Source organism: Nothoprocta perdicaria, unplaced genomic scaffold (genome assembly GCF_003342845.1).
Source record: "Nothoprocta perdicaria isolate Ctin4 unplaced genomic scaffold, notPer1 scaffold_59, whole genome shotgun sequence".
NCBI lineage: Eukaryota > Metazoa > Chordata > Aves > Tinamiformes > Tinamidae > Nothoprocta > Nothoprocta perdicaria.
Window position 1 is genome coordinate 4,789 of NW_020455854.1, and position 4,788 is coordinate 9,576.

Genomic DNA, 4,788 nt, shown 5'->3' on the forward strand with positions numbered 1-4,788 from the left:
TGTAGAGATGGTAATAGCAGCATTAAGACTGGTATGAATGGGGAGTGAAAGGTTGGTGTAGAAGCATCAGCAAAAGAAATGGCAGGATAAGGGAAATAAGAATGGCAGGAGTTGAAGGTATCGAGATCAACTTTTAGTACCTGCAGTTTCTCAGGATATCAGGTTGGAAGAAAAAGGGCAGTGAGTAAATTGTGACTAACAGACTAGCAGAATGTGACTAACAGAGTGTGACTCTGTTGGTGGGTAACTAAGTGACTAACAGACCACTGTCAGTGACTAGCACTGACAAAAAGGAGCATCCAAACTTACAGCGTGGTTGCTAACCAACAACGAGCTCAGAAGATGTGAGGAGGACTTGACAGCTGGCATACTCTGTCCTTTGCATCATTTCAGGGAATCCTGGAAAGACTGGCTGAATTTTGGTGATTCTTGGTGCCTGCACATTGGATGCGCTCCTTGCACCCACTCGGGCTGTGAGAATGTGGGCACAAGAGCCTGAGGGAAATCAGTTTTCTTCTCTCTTTCCTTCTTTATTTTTTTAAATAAGAGCTCTTCCCTTCCTAGAGCTTCTTATATCAAAGATTTACTATATTGCTGCTACAATATTACAATATTTTTTCCTGCAACATAAGCAGGAATGGCACACAGCAGGCTGACTACTGCATATGCGAGGAAGCGCCAGGTCAAGAACCTTAAATCTTTCGGCAGTAAAGAGAAACATCCTTGATTGAACAGCACAACCTAGGTGAGCTCTGTAGACAAAATCCACAGCACCAGCGTGCACATAACAGTCAGTTCAACAAAGGGACAGGGCAAAAGAATAAGCAGGACACACCAAAAATAATSGAAAGCTAAAGATTTATAGGAATATGGACTTCATATACTGGCCAGGCAAATAGGAGACTCCTGATGATTCAATTCCTGTAAATGAAATTTTTTCACAGAAGTTGTGTAAAGCTAGAGAAACTATTGGGACAGAGGACACAGAGTGGACTAAACCGGAAAAAGTGACAACAGAGAAGACAGAGGAAAGACAAACCCTCAAAAGAAATTCTTCCCTGTTACCTGGAAACAGCTGAGGTCTTCAGGAGAAGGAACTCTCTCCTTTGCAGGAAGGCTGCATCTGAGATTGTAAGTGGAAGCAAGTGATGCCAAGTGACTGCCTCATGAATCTCATGTCGAGAGAAGCGCAGTGGGAGATCACTTCAGCATCAGCACAGAGCAGAGAGACAGTCTGCTGAATTAATAACCTGAATCTACTGTTCTCCTTCTGACAGCTACCAGATGTAAAATGCAGACACAGCTTGGGTTTGCAGGATGTTATTATTTCTCTTGAAATTCAGAATCCAAACAGGCAGGAGAGAACATAGTCAGAAGTATGTGAATACACTGCTGCAACACCAGCAATGCAGTCACATGCCCACCGTTCCTCCCCGCAGCAGGACTGAGGTCTGCAGCTGGGCTCTCTTACCTTCTCCCTGGTACCCAGGGCCCTGCACTCTGTAAATGCTCGGGGTGCCTCTAGCAGTACCACCAGTGCCAACAAGGATGAGCAGCAAGAASTAGTAGCCTGAAGGACAGATAAGTCTTGGTAGTTCCTCGGCAGCAACCCAGATGAGATCCCCTGGCAAGCCGCAAACCACCTAGGGCAGCAGGTTGGACTGGAAAATGGKTGTCTCTGATAACTGTCACTCTCCACGTCAGCTCCATTGCATTCCTTTCAGCACAACAGAACCACCAGTGCATGATCGCAAGCAGTCCCACCCACTGTCCCAAGCAAAGTTGCTGGACCCTTTGCCTCTTGCTGCACTTACTGCTGTGACAACCACGATGTCTCTGCCAGGCTCTGCGTGCTGTGGTCTTGCCCACCAGGTATAGAGCTGCTCCCTGAGCAGCAGGCACAGGCAGCTGAGGTGGCCATCGTGCAAAACACTTTATACATTTTGCAGAGTTCATTCTCCATCAACCGATTCACTGAGCTGACCCAAAGAACAAGCACTGAGCTGCTGGCTGAACCTAACAAAACACGAGGAGCACAAGGCTTCGGGGACGGAGCACAAGGCTTGGGGGACAASAAGTCTGCTCCTGCCAGTGGTAGCTCACCAATTAGTTGGGCTTCTCGGTCACACTGTGTCTTGGCACACAGATCTTCTCTCCTTTGTCAGCTCTCATGGCTATTGCTGACCATGGTATTAAATGTTTATGTTTGGGTTGTAACCTCTCAYGATTAAAGTCTCATTGTGCTGAAGTCTGTAAATAGAGAAAAAAGACAATTCATGCCCTGAAAAGAGGCCATTTTTTATTAGTCTTTACTTGTTATTTATCTGCATTATTTCTGTGCACACGAGTGTCACACCACTGAGCACCGCACAGCCACACAGCAGAGATGTTCTCTCCCCTGCAGAGCATTGGCTCAAACCCAGAAAAGCCCTTATGTTCCAAAATTTAGAAGACACTGAAAAGGCAAGATCTCTTATTGGGCCAGTTAACAGCTTCAGAAAACTCTAAGCATACACTCTCGCTCTTGCACACACTTCCTTTTTCTCACTTGAAACAGAAGCTGCAAACTTCATAGCAAAACAGAAGTTGAGACCAAACACTCTAAATTCAATTAACTTTCTATCAGATGGTACATCAGAAGGACCTAGATGGCACAAGCAAGAGTGAGGGTAGGGTCAAGTAGATGAAGTGGTTACAGCATAACAGAAAGAGGGAGATATAATTAAATCCTTCTTGAAATAGCTTTTTTTTTTTTTCCTGAGTATCTTCTTATGAAAAACTTTGACTTTTATGAAAAAATCCATCTTCTACTGAAAGCTGTTTATCAATTTTCTGAGATTGCTCCATGCGTATATTATTTCAAGTGAAACCAGGGCTTTTCAAGGCTCTATAGCAGGTTAAGATGGTGTCAGCAACGATTTTATTTGCTCTTTGGGTATGGTCTAGATTCATTCAGCACATGCGAGACTGCAGGGAGATTGCTTCTGAGATCCATTTATGGTAAGAGTATCAAAGGCCAAGAAGGGCGTGTCAGGGAAGGGCAGATTTCAATAAMAATTTTAACTAGTTAGTGATTTTTTACTTACTATCAGGGAGGATGGTCATAGCAGTCAGTATGAATAGTCAAATGAAGAGCAGAAATAAATGCTGAAGGGTTCAGACTGCTCAGAACAAGAAAAAGAAATCCTTTAATATGCTCCCCTCCTCTCCATTAGTCAATCAGAGTGCAAAGKAGAGAGATGGAGAAAAGAGGATCATCTCCTGCATAATATAAATCCTTGCCCAGTRGAAAAGAGACAGACTGAATGTTTCTGAACCCATAACTCCTGCAATTGTAAGAAAGTGCTGGAATSTCCAAACTATCCTTCAGTGTGGATATACGGGAAGGAAAGGAATGGGATGCCAAGGGTAACATTCCAGAGCTAAATGCAAAATCCATGAATGAAGAGTGAAAGCTGCTGAGAAGACAGTGAAGTCAAGGGCTCCTGTCCTGGCCTTTTACCCATTTTATCAAGTGACTGTCAAATGAAGTGCGTAAATAAATTGGGAAGATAGGCCGGGCCTACACAGCTGAGCTGCTTCACTTGCTCTCCTTCTGGATATGTTAACGTGGGCCCTGTGGCAGGGGTGTGCTGTGCAGCTCATCAGCTTCCTGCCAGCTGAAACGCACTGCGCTCACATCCACGGCACCCAGCTTTAGGCACCATTTCAGAAGTGAGCAACRGATAAAACTTGCATATAGCTGATGTACATGAACTAACCCCCACGAGCCAACTCGGAGCGATCCCCAGGAGCCTCAGCCCACGTTAGCTTTCCTAACTTCTTGAAGCAATTAGCTCTGAGGTCTTTTTGATGCCATTTACATTAAAATTCACCTTTCCCTCTACTCCTTGTTAGCTGCATTAGATTATTTCATAGTACATTCTTGAAACTCGGTAGTGACATACTAATATCAATGAACCATCTCAGCTTCTAGCAGATGTTCTGGAAACTTAGAAAAGCYGCAAGCTCTTGGTTTCCATAGTCAACTTAAAACATTCACAACCCACCGTAAAGTGAGTGAATAACAGCTGTAGTTCATTTTTCAGGGTGAAGGGTTTTGGATGATGATAGTCTTTTGCAGCAGTAGGTGAGAAGGAAGCAGTAGCAATCAAGCTGAAGAGACACCCAAAAAGAATCACTGGAACTTTGAAAGTGAAGTTAGTATTTTTGGTTGTTTATAGCTGGCCAAAATTGAGGACAGGTGGCATGTTTTATTTACTAAATAAATCTAGGTCTGACTTTCAAATGAGCATAGCATTTTAGGAAAAGGTTGCGCTCAAAAAATGAATCATGTTTATAAGTCTACTTCAAATAACACTAAACATCAGGACCTGGTCCTGAGAATACTTTATTATTCCTTGCCTGCCAGCTCTCCACTCTGCCTTAAACATGGAAGCAGGCCAGAGGCTTTGACAGGAGATGCAAGGCAAATTGAATTTGGAGTTCTCAAGTGGACTAGTCTGCCTGGGTTTCTTACATCCCTAACCCAGTAGCAYTCATATCAAACAGACTCTGGAATTCTCTTGTCACATCAGGACCCTAATAATCTAAGTGCAGATTCAATCGATGGATGAAGATAGGAACATTGTGGGACAAGTCTGAAATCCCTACTTTTTATTCCTTCAAAATCACTACCATAACTTTAGAAAAGCTGAGATAAAATGTGCCTGTAAATTCTTGGATTAAATACAACCAGATGCTCATAAAACCACAGAAGAAGTTAAATCAATATTTTTCATGAAAAAG